The 18,943-nt window shown below is 45.2% G+C and overlaps 1 protein-coding gene across 4 annotated transcripts in view; it reads left to right on the top strand.

The window, feature by feature from the left end:
* plekhh2 (pleckstrin homology domain containing, family H (with MyTH4 domain) member 2) overlaps positions 1 to 18,943 on the top strand; it is a 390,052-nt gene that overhangs the window by 244,091 nt on the left and 127,018 nt on the right. The window lies entirely within an intron of this gene.

Genomic DNA, 18,943 nt, shown 5'->3' on the forward strand with positions numbered 1-18,943 from the left:
AGGTCAACACCTCCACCCTATCCCCATAACCCAGTAACCCCACCCAACACTAAGGGTAATTTTGGACACTAAGGGCAATTTATCATGGCCAATCCACCTAACCCGCACATCTTTGGACTGTGGGAGGAAACTGGAGGAAACCCACGCACACACTGGGAGGATGTGCAGACTCCGCACAGACAGTGACCCAAGCCGGAATCGAACCTGGGACCCAGGAGCTGTGAAGCTATTATGCTATCCACAATGCTACCGTGCTGCCCCAAGATTGGCAAGATTATGTGCCCAATCTTGGGATCCGGGTTATAAATAAACAACAAAAGGTCGTTAGCATAGGATGACACCTTGTGCTCCATCCTGAACCCTCCCCCCCCCCCCCCCCCCCCCCCTCCCCCCTCCACTTATCTAAGCTCCTGAGCTCAATGGGCAAGGAATCAATCGCCAGTGCATACAAAGGAGGGGGGCATGGGACACCCCTGTCTAGTTTCCCTTTGCAGATAAAAATAACCCGAGTTCACAGCATATTTGTCTGAACACACGCCTTTGGTTACTTATAAATCAAATTGACCATGCCTCAAACTTGGGCACAATCCCAAACCGCTCCAACACCGCAAATAAATAATTCCACTCTACTTGATCAAACGCCTTCCCCGCATCCAGTGCGCCCACCAACTCCAGCACCCCCCTCCCTTTTAATGGGGAGAACACCACATTTAACAAGCGCAGCACATTCAAGGGAGGGGGAGGGGGGGGGGGGGGGCAGCAAAGTCTCCTGTCTGTGGGAGGGGGAATGTTTTTATTGTTTTTTTTTAAATAAAAGATCAGGGCACTCATTCAGATCACCCCGCCAATGTGACACCGTGGGATGCCTCCAGCATTGTGTCATTGTTTATTCTCCCAAAGTATGCTGCTAGAATCTGTAGGTTCTCAAAACATTGTTTGCAGCACGTATTGGCACATTTGGATCTCTTCACGAGGTTGAAACTTTTCATTCTCCCTGATCTCGCTCATTTCTCAGCTGTGTGGTATGATATTATATCAGCATGATGTATGTTTCTGATATTAACCCTTTATTCCACAGTTACCTGTGACATCACCTAGCTATAGGAAATTAAGAGTGCATTTACCACCAAAGCTGAAGCAGACAGAATGTGAATGGAAAGTGACATTAGAAGTATGGCTAGAGACTGTCTATACACTTTGCTCACTTGGCTAGACAACTGTTTAGTTATGAAGAGGAAGGCCAGCAACGTGGTTTAACCTCCAGTACCAACAAAGGTTATTCACTTTGTTAAAAAATATTTTTTATTCTCCTTTTTCACATATTTTCTCCCAAATTTACACCCAACATTAAATAATAATCAGTAATTATCAGTAATGTTAATTCCCGTATCAATGACAACGATCCTATCCTCCCACTAAACCCCAGACATTGGCCCGCATGTTAACATAAACACATGACAAAAAGGAATCAGGAATCACCCATAGTCACCATTAACGCATATAGTCCCCCTCCCCCCAACCCCCCTAATGTTTGATGTGATCCAATTCTCGAAAGTGCATAATGAATAACGCCCATGAATTGTAGAACCCCTCCATTCTTCCGCTCAGTTCAAATTTGACCTTTTCAAGCATTAAGAATTACAGCAGGTCCCCCCACCATGTCAGGGTACAGGGTGGAGAGGTTGATCTCCACCCTTCGGGCGATCAACGAGGCGAAGGCTACAACATCTGCCTCCGAGCCCGTTTCCAACCACGGCTAGTCCGACACCCCGAATATGGCCTTCCGAGGGCCCGGGTCCAGTTTCACGGTCACCACTTTAGAGATTACCCTAATAACCTCCTTCCAGTAATCCTCCAGTTTTAGACAGGATGGAAACATATGAACGTGGTTTGCGGGGCTCCCCCGCAACGTTCACGCACATCTTCTACCCCCTCAAACAGCCGGCGCATCCTCACCCTTGTAAGATGTGCTCTATACACCACCTTCAGCTGTATCAGCCCCAACCAAGGTGGAGGCATTGACCCTCCGGAGCACCTCACACCAGAACCCCTCCTCCATACCCTCTCCCAACTCTTCCTCCCACTTTGCCTTGATCCCTTCTAGCGGCACCTTCTCCTCCTCCAAAATAGCCCCGTAAACCGCCGATACTGCCCCTTTCTCCAGTCCCCTTGTCGTCAGCACCTCCTCCGGCAATGTGAAAGCCGGTACTACTGGGAAGCTCTATATCTTCTTTCTGGCAAAGTCTCGAACGTGCATGTATCTAAATATTTCCCCCTGCTCCAGCCCATAACTTCACTCCCAGCTCCTTCAATCCCGCAACATGACCCCCAAGAAATAAATTTTTTTAGTGTCCTAATTCCTTTCTCCTCCCATCTCCGATAATTTCCATCCCACTTCCCTGGCTCAAATCTATGGTTCCCCTGAATTGGCATTTCCCTTGACCCTGCCCCCAACCCGAAGTGCTGACGAAACTGCCTCTAAATTCTCAGCGAAGCTATGACTCTGGCCGTCGGGAGTGGCGCTGTCGCTAGCACCTTCAATCCAGACCCCCGACCCAAACTCGTCTCCATTCTGACCCATTGGGAGTCAACCCCTCTGACCCAGCTCCGTAGCTTCTAACTAAGGTTATTCATGAAGACGGGCTAGATAGTGTGGACGTGGAGAGGCTGTTTCCACAAGAAGGAAAAACTAGAAGCAGAGGACACAATCTCAGACTAAAAGGATAATCCTTTAAAACAGATGAGGATGAATTTCTTCAGCCAGAGGGTGGTGAATCTGTGGAACTCTTTGCCACACAAGGCTATGGAGACCAAATCATGGAGAGTCATTAAGGCAGAGATAGCTAGGTTCTCGATTAATGAAGGGATCAGGGGTTATGGGGAGAAGGCAGTAGAATGGGGATGAGAAACATGTCAGCCATGTTTGAATGGCAAGAGCAGACTTGATGGGTTGAATGGCCTAATTCTGCTCCTATATCTTATGGCCTTATGAAGGCCCGCATTCTCAACTTTGCCCCTCGTCTAAGCTATGATGGTCCTCAGGTTAAATCATACCAGTCAGCCCTCCCCCTCAAAGAGGAAAGCAGCCTATGGTCATCTAGGTATATGGCAACTTTACCTTTACCTTTTTACTTTTCAAACACGAGTAACCTTTGTTAATCCATATCATCTATAAATTAACATCTCACAGTAAGATTAGACTAAATCAATACTGATTCTGGCTCTATAAGTAGTTAAAAGCGTACAGCTCAACATCAAGCCAAGATGTATTTGATGTGTTATTGTGCCATAAAGGAAGTGATATGCAGGATAGATAAGCGATCTGTGTTTATTCTGGGAACTACAAAGACTTTGATTTCCACAGACAATCACATGATTGCCTTATCACATTTGTCATCATGGTCTGTGAAATTATGGCAAATCACTTCTTGGAAGTTAATTGTTGGGCTTCTAGTGAACCTTGTTCTTAATAGAGGAAAGCTTTCTAACTTCTAACTATGCTTTCCTCTTACCTGGATCTTCCAGCAACATAGAAACTGAACACATCTCTGTCTGTCTTGCGTTCTGTTCATCTCTCTGGGAAGGCAGTCTCTTGTTGCTTCCCATAAAAACCTGGCAGAATTTTTTTACAGAATTTACAGTGCAGAAGGAGGCCATTCGGCCCATCGCGTCTGCACCGGCTCTTGGAAAGAGCACCCTACCCAAGGTCAACACCTCCACCCTATCCCCATAACTCAGTAACCCCACCCAACACTAAGGGCAATTTTGGACACTAAGGGCAATTTATCATGGCCAATCCAACTAACTCGCACATCTTTGGACTGTGGGAGGAAACCGGAGCACCCGGAGGAAACCCACGCACACACTGGGAGGATGTGCAGACTCTGCACAGACAGTGACCCAAGCCGGAATCAAACCTGGGACCCTGGAGCTGTGAAACGATTGTGCTATCCACAATGCTACCGTGCTGCCTAACATTTGGACATTTTCAAAATGGGGATGTTTTCAGACCACAAATGTACATTCTACCATCCCATGAAAAAGCAGCATGCCCAACAATCACTTATATTTTCGATTAACGTCATCTCCTTCATACTGTACAGGCCCCTTTGTGACACACAGCCTGCCTTCACAAATTACTGGATTATTGATGAATAAATACATACATTTTGCAGTGGGAAAACAATGTTTCACTTTTTAATGGTACTGAATCAGATAATTTAATACTTAGCGTTTCTACAACTTTATTTGGTATTTCTATCGAGTTCTGTCGTCCCTCAAAGTTCCCCCTTATGCCAGATATAAACCTGCATCTTTCTCTCCTACCCTCTCCAAGTCTGCCTTGAGCTCATCTTGTTAATTAAGATCTACATGCTGATCATCCAACTTCTTTCCTGGTCCCCGTTCTACCTGACATTGTAAATGGTTCCCACTTCTCTTCCAGTCTTTATACACCTCTGTACCTAATGCACTGCCATCATCCTCTTCTCAGAAAACCCACCCTCCTTGCACACTATTGTTCCATCGGCAGCCTGCCTGTCCTTTTAGAAGTCCTTGAATGTGTTGACATCTCTTGAATTCATATTCATGGACAGAATTTTACATCCCTTCCCATCAGCAGGATCTTCCGGAGCCATCAAAGTTGTTGAAATTTTGAATGGCTCACTGTATTTTGTGGCTCCATCCCTGGGGCCACAACGGGGGTGTACAATACCACCTCATTTTTTATGTTTCAGATCTCCCATCAAATTTCCTGCCCTCCCATTGTGAAATGAGGCGTCCGACTAGAACCAGCATATGCAATGTAATTGAAGCCATCAGGTCTGTGCCTCCAAATGCAGGCTAGGCCAGAACTATCTGGAGTCCTTTCTCAAGGAGATCACAATTATCTTGTTCCCTGCACCATGTTATGGGTAAAGAGATTTGGCCTTCTCTCCAAATCTTCTGTTAGCGAGCACTAGTATGGGTTGACATGCACCCGGAGTTCAAGAGGCAGTTAGATTTGTTCCTGGATAAAACAGTAATCAATAACAACACTGTTAGAAAATGGATGAGGTGTAGTTCCAACAAAAGAGAACTGGTTTGTTGGCCTAATGGTTCATTCCGATTGTGAAAAATTATTTTCTTATGTGCTTGAAATATTAAGAAATCCTATTCGTTGGCCACTTTTTCCACGTGTTTAAGGTGTACGTCCCACATTATCTGGTTTGAAATAAAGTAGAGACGTGTGCTAAAACTTTCATTATTTGCTGTGTTGAATCATAGCAGGGAACAACATTGATTTGGCCAAGGCAATCATTTCAGATTAGTTTCAGTATTCTGTCGCAGACACACTGCTTTGAATTTTGTTCTGAGCCTTCAAAATCCGATGTCGGGATCCGTTCCGGATCGTGAATCCACTCGAGGTGGCAGCGTGCCTTCCAGCTGAATTTTGGGGGAAGCAGTCAATGAGTAGATTGCCTCCATGTTCACCGTCCTAGAGTTCCAGAGTTGGGAAATGTACCCCCACTTGCCCTTCCTGTGAACAATGGATGCAGTCCCGATGCCCAAGCAGCAATGGCGACAAGGAAATACTGGAGCTGCCATCAACATCAGGGGAGTGTGTTAAACATCTGACAGCCAGATGGTCAAGTAGGAAACCAGATGCCAATCTTTTCCTCAGTACCAAAGGAAGAAATAACGAGACATCTGGATAGAAATTGTCCCATTGTCCCAGACGCAGCATGGGTTCATAAAGGGCAGGTCGTGCCTAACTAATTTAGTGGAATTTTTTGAGGACATTACCAGTGCAGTAGATAATGGGGAGCCAATGGATGTGGTATATCTGGATTTCCAGAAAGCCTTTGACAAGGTGCCACACAAAAGGTTGCTGCATGAGATAAAGATGCTTGGCATTAAGGGTAAAGTAGTAGCATGGATAGAGGATTGGTTACAATTTACATAGATGATTTGGAGTTGGGGACCAAGGGCAATGTGTCCAAGTTTGCAGATGACACTAAGATGAGTGGTAATGCGAAAAATGCAGAGGATACTGGAAGTCTGCAGAGGGATTTGAATAGGTTAAGTGAATGGGCTAGGGTCTGGCAGATGGAATACAATGTTGACAAATGTGAGGTTATCCATTTTGGTAGAAATAACAGCAAACGGGATTATTATTTAAACGATAAAATATTAAAGCATGCTGCTGTGCAGAGAGACCTGGGTGTGCTAGTGCATGATTCACAGAAAGTCGGTTTACAGGTGTAACAGGTGATTAAGAAGGCAAATGGAATTTTGTCCTTCATTGCTAGTGGGATGGAGTTTAAGACTAGGGAGGTTATGCTGCAATTGTATAAGGTGTTAGTGAGGCCACACCTGGTGTATTGTGTTCAGTTTTGGTCTCCTTACCTGAGAAAGGACGTACTGGCACTGGAGGGTGTGCAGAGGAGATTCACTAGGTTAATCCCAGAGCTGAAGGGGTTGGATTATGAGGAGAGGTTGAGTAGACTGGGACTGTACTCGTTGGAATTTAGAAGGATGAGGGGGGATCTTATAGAAACATTTAAAATTATGAAGGGAATAGATAGGATAGATGCGGGCAGGTTGTTTCCACTGGCGGGTGAAAGCAGAACTAGGGGACATAGCCTCAAAATAAGGGGAAGTAGATTTAGGACTGAGTTTAGGAGGAACTTCTTCACCCAAAGGGTTGTGAATCTATGGAATTCCTTGCCCAGTGAAGCAGTTGAGGCTCCTTCATTAAATGTTTTTAAGATAAAGATAGTTTTTTGAGGAATAAAGGGATTAAGGGTTATGGTGTTCGGGCCGGAAAGTGGAGCTGAGTCCACAAAAGATCAGCCATGATCTCATTGAATGGCGGAGCAGGCTCGAGGGGCCAGATGGCCTACTCCTGTTCCTAGTTCTTATGTTCTTATTTATAGAATGCAACATTGAATGTCTGCCTGCTCCCTCAATATCACCCAGTTTCCCAGAAGTCTCTTTTTATACTCTTTCTGAAAACCAATGACAAATGAATGAATAAAATGATCAAACCCTTTCAAGGGGGTAATAATGTTATTGCAGCAAAACCCAAAAAAAAACAACAGAAACCTAAAATGTAATCTTGTGGGGTGATGATGCACTCCAGCTACCTTGTCACCGGTCACAGACCTCAAATGTGCCAGTAGATAGTGTGTCTCTGTTCTTTTTTGAGTAAACAGAAACAAATGAAGAAATTAACGAACACTCTTAAAGGGGCACTGCCACTACTAGCAAACCTTTAAAGGAAACTTATCAAATTTAAAACATCATTTTGAAAAGAGATGGTACACTCCAACCCCTGTGGCCCCTCCGGTCGTGGCGGGATACCATTCATGGAGTCCTATGATGTCCCACTTGCTCATCGATTTTACCGTTTTGGATGCTGGAGAGGACATTGGTTCCTCGGAGGAGTGCGGTCAGAGCAAAATTCTTGGCAGCACAAGTGATTCAGCTATACAAGAGAGGAGGAAGAAGAAGGAAATAGCAGTTGTGATGGGAGATTTATTAGAGGAACAGTCAGGTGGTTGTAGACCTGATTCCAGAATGTTGTCTCCCTAGCACCAGGGTCATGGATATAACCAAATGGGTGCAGAGCATCCCGGAGGGTGAGGTGGCACAGTCGGAGACTGTGATCCAACTTGTTCCCAACTACACCGGTAGAAAAAGGGATGAGGTCCTGCAAGTTGAGTTTAGAGAGTTAGGAAAGAGATTAGCGAGCAAGGCCTCATGTCCAGAAATAAGAGGTAGTTTTAAGTAATTTGTATTTGTGGGTATTAGAAATATGGTATGGCTTTAAGTAAGTTTAATTTTGTGTTTTGGTATTTGGAAAGGTTAATGACTTCAGGATGTCTATGGAAATGAGGGTTTATGATGTGAAAGCAAATGGTTTGTAGAAAAACCACACCTTTTGTAAGCTAGAGCCCGAAGGAGCTGGATACAGGACAAGGGATCTGCAGAGAGCAGATTTCCCAAAAGAATAAAAGTCCCAAAAGTCCTGATATATGTTAAAGATCTAGATCTTGATGTGCAGGGAACAGTTTGCGGATGATACAACTCTTGGAAGTATTGTAAACTGTGAAGAGGGCAATGAAGAACTTCAAAAGGACATAAACAAGCTGGGGATGGGCCAGATAGGTGGCAGGTGAAGTTCAGTGCAGAGAAGTGTGAGGTGATGTATTTGGTAGGAATGCAGAGTCTACACACAGTCCAAGAACAAGAGGTTATGCTGAATTTATACCAGACCTCAGATGAAATATTGTTCACCGTTCTGGGAGCCACACGAGAGGAAGGATGTGAATGCATTGAAACCTCAGTTAGGAGGAGAATTTGGGACTGTACTCTTGAAGAGAAGAAGGCTAAGAGGAGATTTGGTAGAGAAGTTTAAAATCATGAGGGGGCTGGACAGAGTAAATAGGGAGAAACTGTTTCCGCTCGGAAAAGGATCAAGAATCAGAGGGCACGAATTTAAACTGATTGGATTGGATTTGTTTATTGTGACGCGTACCGGGGTACAGTGAAAAGTATTGTTCTACGTGCAGCTCAGACAGATCATTCCATACATGAAAAGAAAATACATAATAGGGCAAACATAAAATGCACAATGTAAATACAAAGGCACAGACATGGGGTGAAGCACACAGGAGTGTAGTACCACTTGGTAGAGAAGATGTGTGAAGAGATCAGATCAGTCCATAAGAGGGTCTTTGAAGAGTCTGGTAACAGCAGGGAAGAAACTGTTTTTGAATCTGTTTGTGCATGGTCTCAGACTTTTGTATCTCCTGCCCGATGGAAGAAGTTGGAAGAGTGAGTTTGCCGGGTGGGAGACTCCTTTCATTATGCTGCCTGCTTTCCCATAGCAGCGGGAGGTATAGACAGAGTGCATGAGAAGTACTGTGTAAAAAATACTTTTTCCAGGGCAGCATGTGGTGCAATGGATAGCACTGGGACTGCGGCGCTGAGGACCCAGGTTCGAATCCCAGCCCTGGGTCACTGTCCGTGTGGAGTTTGCACATTCTCCCCATGTCTGGGTGGGTTTCACCCCCACAACGCAAAGATGTGCAGGCTAGGTGGATTGGCCACACTAAAATTGCCCCTTAATTGGGGAAAACAAATATTGGGTACTCTAAATTTATTTTTAAAAATACTTTTTCCCACAATAAGTGGTTCAGGTTTGGAATGCATGGCCTGCAATTGTGAGAGGGTATTAGATTTTGTGCAAGGAGTATAATAAACAAAGCTGATGAGCTGAGGGTACATATAGACAAATGGCGGCATGATATTATTGCTATAACAGAAACTTGGCTTAAAGAGGGGCATAATTCACAGCTCAACATCCCTGGATGTAAGATGTTCAGATGGGATAGAGGAGGAGTTTTAAAAAAGGTGGGGCTGTAGTATTACTGGTTGAAGAATCAAATGCAACTGTGAGAAGGGGTGAAGAGCTAAATGAGTCATCAAATGAAGCTACATGGGCTGAGCACAGAAATTTTAAAAAAGGCAGTGACGCTACTAGGAGTGCACTCTAGAAGGAAAAATCTTTTCACCCAGAGGGTGGTAGATGTCTGCAATTCATTGCCCAGATTGGTGGTTGAGGCGGAAACCCACAACTAATTTAAAAAGTACCTGGATCAACACCCGGAGTGCTGTAAACTGCAAGACTATGGACCGGGTGCTGGATGGTGAGATTAAAATCGGTGGCTAGTTTTTTTTTCAGCCAGCATTGACATGGGTATGATTCTATGGTTCTACGGTCACATTTCCCAGGACCAGAAGCTGACCAACTAGGAGGTCCTCTGATATGTACACCCCCACCCCACCACACTGGGTGGCCAAAGATCAAGAGCATGGGGTTGAAGTGCAACCAAAAATTGAGGAGCAGTGGCATAAGATAGTAAAACAGGGTCTACAATCTTGTACAACCTGAATATAAATGGAACACAGACTCCTCAAGGTCGCAGAAATTGCAGGTAGGCTACATAATCTTCTGTTGGAAGGAACTGCTGCATGCATCACCCATCTAGCACCTTTGTAACCCAACACCTGTGTCCTAGCACATGCGCACCACTTCCTGCCCCACACTCCACCACCACCACATGCTCAGTTTCAAGTGTGATTGAATTTTTGGATCCTACCTTTAACTAAGCCAGAGTTAAAACATTAATGTACATCCTGTTTAGAAACATGCTGGAATCTAAACTACAGCAAAACATCACACATCTGTCATTTTGTTGATCAGTTGATGTCCAATTACAAAAGAGTGCAAGACTTTCATGTTGGCATTGGCAGGCAACTGATATTTGGATGATATTGTGATTAATCACTCTTCAGAAAAAAGTTATAATTGTACTCTTAAACCAAGTGATTATTCATTTCAATACTTTGAGCTTAATTATCTGGGGTGAAAAGAGAATAAGTAGATTAAAGACTAGAAGATTGGAAACCTGGGGGGGAATTCAATCCAGGTGTTGGGGATCTCGCTCGCTGGATTTTCACTGCCTGTGGAAGTAGTTGAGTCGGAAACATTTGGGACCTTCAAGCGGCTATTGGATAGGTACATAGATTACGGTAGAATGATGGGGTGTAGATTAATCTGTTCTTAATCTAGAACAAAAGTTCAGCACAACATCGTGGGCCGAAGGGCCTGTTCTGTGCTGTATTTTTCCATGTTCTATGTTCTAAACACCTGCCATATTAAATACTGGTAAGTGGCCAGCAGTGGGAACTCCCCAGGATCAAGGACCCTGTAGGTGAAAATCCCCTTCTCCAAGAACAGTCTCAGAGCTCATCATTGGCAGGTCTCGCTGTGACAGGGCCGGAAAGTCCCAGCCCATGCCTAGGACATTGTAGTTGACTTTGCAGGGGTTTTGCCTGAATGCTTGTGGACCTATAGCATAGAACATTACAGCGCTGCACAGGCCCTTCGGCCCTCGATGTTGCGCTGATCTGTGAAACCACTCTAAAGCCCATCTACACTATTCCCTTATCATCCATATGTTTATCCAATGCCCTTAATGTTGGCGGGTCCACTACAGTTGCAGGCAGGTTATTCCACGCCCTTACTACTCTGAGTAAAGAGCCCACCTCTGACATCTGTCCTATATCTATCTCCCCTCAATTAAAGCTATGCCCCCTCGTGCTAGCCATCACCATCCGAGGAAAAAGGCGCTCACTGTCCACCCTATCTAATCCTCTGATCATCTTGTATGCCTCAATTAAGTCACCTCTTAACCTTCTTCTCGAACGAAAACAGCCTTGAGTCCCTCAGCCTTTTCTCATAAGATCTTCCCTCCATACCAGGCAACATCCTGGTAAATCTCCTCTGCACCCTTTCCAATGCTTTCACATCCTTCCTATAATGAGGCGACCAGAACTGCACGCAATACTCCAAATGCAGTCGCACCAGAGTTTTGTACAGCTGCAACATGATCTCATGGCTCCAAAACTCAATCCCTCTGCCAATAAAAGCTAACACACCGTACGCCTTCTTAACAACCCTATCAACCTGGGTGGCAACTTTCAGAGATCTAGGTACATAGACATGGAGATCTCTCTGCTTATCCACACTACCAGGAATCTTACCATTAGCCCAGTACTCTGTCTTCCTGTTACTCCTTCCAAAATGAATCACCTCACACTTTTCTGCATTAAACTTCATTTACCACCTCTCAGCCCAGGTCTGCAGCTTATCCATGTCCCTCTGTAACCTGCAACATCCTTCCGCACTGTCCACAACTCCACCGACTTTAGTGTCATCTGCAAATTTATTCACCCATCCTTCTACACCCTCCTCCAGGTCATTTATAAAAATGACAAACAGCAGTGGCCCCAAAACAGATCCTCGTGGTAGTCCACCAGTGACTGAACTCCAGTCTGAACATTTTCCATCAACCATCACCCTCTGTCTTCTTACAGTGGGCCAATTTCTGATCCAAACTGCTAAATCACCCTGAATCCCATGCCTCTGTATTTTCTGCAATAGCCTACTGTGGGGAACCTTATCAAACGCTTCACTGAAATCCATATACACCACATCAACAGCTTTACCCTCGTCCACCTGTTTGGTCACCTCTTCAAAGAAGTCAAAAGGTTTGTGAGGCACGACCTACCCTTCACAAAACCAGGTTGACTATCCCTAATCAAATTATTCATTTCTAGATGATTATAAATCCTATCTCTTATAAACCTTTCCAAGACTTTGCGCACAACAGAAGCAAGGCTCACTGGTCTATAGTTACCGGGGTTGTCTCTACTCCCCTTCTAACCTCACGTCTAATCTTTGCTCATTGGCCCTCCCATTGAATCTGGAAGATGCGGCCGACGCATTGTTGATAGAATTGGTTGGCACATTGGTTAGCACTGCTCCCTCACAGTGCCAGGGGCTCTGGTTCGATTCTGGCCTTGGGTGACTGTTTGTGTGGTGTTTGCTTGTTTTCCCCGTGTCTTAGTAGGTTCTTGCAGGTGCTCCCGTTTCCTCCCAAAGATGTGCAGGTTTGGTGGATTGGCCATGCCAAATTTCCCCTTCATGACCAAAAGATTAGTTGGGATTACTGGGTTATGGGGATCGGATGGACCGAGGTAGGGTGCTCTTTCGGAGGTTCGATGCAAACTTGATGGCCTCCTTCTGCACTGTAAGGACTCTACATGGTGAATCTACAAATTTCTCTTTCATTCTTGTATGTTGATGATGCACAGTCCAATTTTCACTGCATTTAGCCATGTGTTGACAGCAACTGCTCTGTATGCTCGGACTTTTGTTGACTTGCGGGGGTCTTTATTATCAAACACGCAGCTGGAATTTGTGGAAACTTGAGTTGGTGCAGTTGATCTGGTATTGGATCTTCTCCGCAATGGTGGCTTTTGGGAGAGGTGACTGTGAAGGTATGGGAAGTGCTCAACATATTCCAGAGTGTCTCCTTCAACATATATGGCAGGTGGAATATTTGATTAACCAGCTGTGGATTGGTATGAGTTTTTATTTTGGCAATATTCTAGGATAGCCTGAGTTTCTTATATGCAGGTTTGAAGAGATCAAGAGTAGCTTGCAAATCTGTTGCAGAGTGGGCAATGACTTTGGACTGTGGGAGCAAAACTGGAGTTATGCAGACTCGAAGGGCAGAATTACTCTGTTGCAGAGGGGCGGCACGGTGGCAGAGTAGTTAGCACTGCTGCCTCACACCGCCAAGGTCCCAGTTTCAATTCTGGCCTCGGGTGACTCTGTATGGAGTTTGCACTTCCTCCCATTTCTGGGTGCATTTCCTCAGGGTGCTCCAGTTTCCTCCCACAGTCTAACGACGTGCAGTTAGGTGGATTGGCCATGCTAAATTGCCCCTTAGTTTCCAAAAGGTTATGTGGGGTTACGCAGATAGGGTGGGACGTAGGGTGCTGTTTCCAAGAGCCGGTACAGACCCGATGGATCGAATGGCCTCCTTCTGCACTGTAAATTCTATGATTCTGTGACAGTGCAGTCATCGGCAAACTATGGATCAGAAATAATTAACTTCAGTTTTGCTTTGAATGAGTGGATCAGTGCCTCACAGCGCCAGGGACATGGCTTTGATTATCGCCTTGGGTGACTGTGGAGTTTGTCCATTCTTCCCTGTGTCTGCATGGGATTCCTCCCGGCGCTCCAGTTTCCTCCCCCAGTCCAAAGATCTGCAGGTTAGGTGGATTGGCCATGATCAATGTGTGGGCGTGGGGTTATTGGGTTAGGGCAAGGAAGTTGGCAGAAGTAGAGTGCTCTTTCAGAGGATTCTGCAGACTCGATGGGCAGAATGACCACCTCATGCACTGAAAGGATTCTATGGATTACCTTTATTCCAGCCTGACTCGGAATAGTTTTAAAATGTCATATTTGGGGAGACTGTTCCCCGGATTACTTATGTTTTTGTACTTTTTGAATAAGTTTAGAATAAACTACATTTTTTTTTCTTTAAATCCCATATCATTAGCCTGTTGTTGCATATTTCTCTGAATTACGCGCAGGTATTCGTCAGTGTTTCCCACCCTACCTCCTCCTCTAACCAAAAAAAACCACGGTTGTTGGGAAGCGGGAGCAGGGGCCTGTCGTGAAGGTGAGTGAGTGCCTTTAAATTTGCTTACCTTTCAGCGGGAGCAGGGTTTGAGGGAATATCAGGTAAGCTCTTCCTTTCTTTTTCTTTTTCTTGTTTTTTTTTAAATCTAGAGGTGATGTCAGGGAAGGCAGTACAATGCTCCTCCTGCAGAATGTTTGAGGTGAGGGACGCCGTCAGTGTCCCTGCTGATTTCATCTGTGGGAAGTGCACCCAACTCCAGCTCCTCAAAAACCGTGTTAGGGACCTGGAGCTTGAGCTGGATGAACTTCAGATCATTCGGGAGGCAGAGGGGGTCATAGATAGGAGCTTCAGGGAAGTAGTTACACCAAAGACTGGAGATAGATGGGTAACTGTAAGAGGGACTGGGAAGAAGCAGTCAGTGCAGAGACCCCCTGCGGTCGTTCCCCTGAGTAACAAGTAAACCGTTTTGGATACTTGTGGGGGGGGGACTTACCAGGGGTAAGCCATGGGGTACGGGCCTCTGGCACGGAGTCTGTCCCTGTTGCTCAGAAGGGAAGGGGGGAAAGGAGTAGAACATTAGTAATTGGGGACTCAATAGTCAGGGGCACAGATAGGAGATTTTGTGGGAGCGAGAGAGACTCACGTTTGGTATGTTGCCTCCCAGGTGCAAGGGTACGTGATGTCTTGGATCGTGTTTTCCGGGTCCTTGAGGGGGAGGGGGAGCAGCCCCAAGTCGTAATCCACATTGGCACTAACGACATAGGTAGGAAAGGGGACAAGGATGTCAGGCAGGCCTTTAGGGAGCTAGGATGGAAGCTCAGAGCGAGAACAAACAGAGTTGTTATCTCTGGGTTGTTGCCCGTGCCACGTGATAGTGAGATGAGGAATAGGGAGAAAGAGCAATTAAACACGTGGCTACAGGGATGGTGCAGGCGGGAGGGATTCAGATTTCTGGATAACTGGGGCTCTTTCTGGGGAAGGTGGGACCTCTATAGACAGGATGGTCTACATCTGAACCTGAGAGGCACCAATATCCTGGGGGGGAGATTTGTTAGTGCTCTTTGGGGGGGGTTTAAACTAATTCAGCAGGGCATGGGAACCTGGATTGTAGTTTTGGGGTACGGGAGATTGAGAGTATAGAGGTCAGGAGCACAGATTTGACTTCGCAGGAGGGTGCCAGTGTTCAGGTAGGTGGTTTGAAGTGTGTCTACTTCAATGCCAGGAGTATACGAAATAAGGTAGGGGAACTGGCAGCATGAGTTGGTACCTGGGACTTCGATGTTGTGGCCATTTCAGAGACATGGATAGAGCAGGGACAGGAATGGTTGTTGCAGGTTCTGGGGTTTAGGTGTTTTAGTAAGCTCAGAGAAGGGGGCAAAAGAGGGGGAGGTGTGGCGCTGCTAGTCAAGGACAGTATTACGGTGGCGGAAAGGATGCTAGATGGGGACTCTTCGTCCGAGGTAGTATGGGCTGAGGTTAGAAACAGGAAAGGAGAGGTCACCCTGTTGGGAGTTTTCTTTCGGCCACCTAATAGTTCTAGGGATGTAGAGGAAAGGATGGCGAAGATGATTCTGGAAAAGAGCGAAAGTAACAGGGTAGTTGTTATGGGAGACTTTAACTTTCCAAATATTGACTGGAAAAGATATAGTTCGAGTACATTAGATGGGTCGTTCTTTGTACAATGTGTACAGGAGGGTTTCCTGACACAATATGTTAACAGGCCAACAAGAGGCGAGGCCACATTGGATTTGGTTTTGGGTAATGAACCAGGCCAGGTGTTAGATCTGGAGGTAGGTGAGCACTTTGGAAACAGTGACCACAATTCGGTGACCTTTACGTTAGTGATGGAAAGGGATAAGTATACCCCGCAGGGCAAGAGTTATAGCTGGGGGAAGGGAAATTATGATGCCATTAGACATGACTTAGGATGTGTAGGTTGGAGAAGTAGGCTGCAAGGGTTGGGTTGGATATGTGGAGCTTATTCAAGGAACAGCTATTGCATGTTCTTGATAAGTACGTACCAGTCAGGCAGGGAGGAAGGGGTCGAGCGAGGGAACCGTGGTTTACCAAATAAGTGGAATCTCTTGTTAAGAGGAAGAAGGAGGCCTATGTGAAGATGAGGCGTGAAGTTTCAGTTGGGGCGCTTGATAGTTACAAGGAAGCGAGGAAGGATCTAAAGAGAGAGCTAAGATGAGCAAGGAGGGGACATGAGAAGTCTTTGGCAGGTAGGATCAAGGAAAACCTAAAAGCTTTCTGTAGGTATGTCAGGAATAAAAGAATGACTAGGGTAAGAGTAGGGCCAGTCAAGGACAGTGGTGGGAAGTTGTGTGTGGAGGCTGAGGAGATCAGCGAGATACTAAATGAATACTTTTCGTCAGTATTCACTCGGGAAAAAGATAATGTTGTGGAGGAGAATGCTGAGACCCAGGCTATTAGAATAGATGGCATTGAGGTGCGTAGGGAAGAAGTGTTGGCAATTCTGGACAAGGTGAAAATAGATAAGTCCCCGGGGCCTGATGGGATTTATCCTAGGATTCTCTGGGAAGCCAGGGAAGAGATTGCTGAGCCTTTGGCTTTGATTTTTATGTCATCATTGGCTACAGGAATAGTGCCAGAGGACTGAAGGATAGCAAATGTGGTCTCTTTGTTCAAGAAGGGGAGTAGAGATAACCCCGGTAACTATAGGCCGGTGAGCCTCACGTCTGTTGTGGGTAAAGTCTTGGAGAGGATTATAAGAGATACGATTTATAATCATCTAGATAGGAATAATATGATTAGGGATAGTCAGCATGGTTTTGTGAAGGGTAGGTCATGCCTCACAAACCATATTGAGTTCTTTGAGAAGGTGACTGAACAGGTAGACGAGGGTAGAGCAGTTGATGTGGTGTATATGGATTTCAGTAAAGCGTTTGATAAGGTTCCCCACGGTCGGCTATTGCAGAAAATACGGAGGCTGGGGATTGAGGGTGATTTAGAGATGTGGATCAGAAATTGGCTAGTTGAAAGAAGACAGAGAGTGGTAGTTGATGGGAAATGTTCAGAATGGAGTTCAGTTACGAGTGGCGTACCACAAGGATCTGTTCTGGGGCCGTTGCTGTTTGTCATTTTTATAAATGACCTAGAGGAGGGCACAGAAGGTTGGGTGAGTAAATTTGCAGACGACACTAAAGTCGGTGGAGTTGTAGACAGTGTGGAAGGATGTTGAAGGTTACAGAGGGACATAGATAAGCTGCAGAGCTGGGCTGAGAGGTGGCAAATGGAGTTTAATGTAGAGAAGTGTGAGGTGATTCACTTTGGAAAGAATAACAGGAATGCGGAATATTTGGCTAATGGTAAAATTCTTAGTAGTGTGGATAAGCAGAGGGATCTCGGTGTCCATGTACATAGATCCCTGAAAGTTGCCACCCAGGTTGATAGGGTTGTGAAGAAGGCCTATGGTGTGTTGGCCTTTATCGGTAGAGGGATTGAGTTCCGGAGCAATGAGGCCATGTTGCAGCTGTACAAAACTCTGGTACCGCCGCATTTGGAGTATTGCGTACAGTTCTGGTCATCTCATTATAGGAAGGACGTGGAAGCTTTGGAACGGGTGCAGAGGAGATTTACCAGGATGTTGCCTGGTATGGAGGGAAAATCTTATGAGAAAAGGCTGATGGACTTGAGGTTGTTTTCGTTAGAGAGAAGAAGGTTAAGAGGTGACCTAATAGAGGCATACAAAATGATCAGAGGGTTAGATCGGGTGGACAGCGAGAGCCTTCTCCCGCGGATGGAGGTGGCTAGCACGAGGGGACATAGCCTTAACTTGAGGGGCAATAGATATAGGACAGACGTCAGAGGTAGGTTTTTTACGCAAAGAGTGGTGAGGCCATGGAATGCCCTACCTGCAACAGTAGTGAACTCGCCAACATTGAGGGCATTTAAAAGTTTATTGGATAAGCATATGGATGATAATGGAATAGTGTAGGTTAGATGGCCTTTAGTTTTTGACTTCCCATGTCGGTGCAACATCGTGGGCCGAAGGACCTGCACTGCGCTGTATCGTTCTATGTTCTATTCATCTCTATCAAATCTCTATTGTTTGGTGATCTGAAAGACTGATCCAGAACTGTGCGATTTCCTTTTTATTTCACTCTGACCATATGGATTCTTGTCTCAATGCAATCGCCTAGGTTATCCTTCTAATCTGATACTATAATAAATGCTATGTAAAATCACTATTTTAATTTCATATATTTATTTTGTATATTTATCAAGTTTAACCCCACAATGACAAGAAATCTAAAGTGGAACTTGTATCTGTGACACTGATGATCCTACCATCGAGCGGGAAGACATTAGGATAACTTGTGCATGTGGCTGCCTTGCTGACTAGGTATGCATGCACAACCATTCCTGACACCTTCCCAGTGTGGCAGGAGTTACAGCAATGCTGAAATTCATTATTAACACAGCTACTTCATCACTCTTTCTCACTGTCTAACTTTAAATAATTGGCTAACCCACTCCAAACTTCTGCCACACCTCTATAATCACTCTTATATGCTTCCATAGTTATTAATTCCAGCATTCCAATTTTGTTTTCAACAGTGTGTACTTACCAAAGTACCATTTATTATTTTGCTTTCACTATCTGTGGAAAAAAATTGGACAGTCAGCTGATGTGTAGAAATTTGGTGATTTGTCATTGATGTTTGCCAACTATGACTTATGATAAATACTTTTCACCAATGATCTGGATCGTCCTACTCACAAATTAATTGCAAATGCTGACTGGTGCAAAACATAATCAAATTCAGAGCTTTTAGGGGATGGGGTTTTTGTAAGCCAAGAAAATCATTTTAAACCAATTCTAATGCCCCATTTTCCACTGCAACGTCACATTAGAGAAGTCCTTCATT

Source organism: Scyliorhinus canicula, chromosome 1 (genome assembly GCF_902713615.1).
Source record: "Scyliorhinus canicula chromosome 1, sScyCan1.1, whole genome shotgun sequence".
In the NCBI taxonomy this organism is placed as follows: domain Eukaryota; kingdom Metazoa; phylum Chordata; class Chondrichthyes; order Carcharhiniformes; family Scyliorhinidae; genus Scyliorhinus; species Scyliorhinus canicula.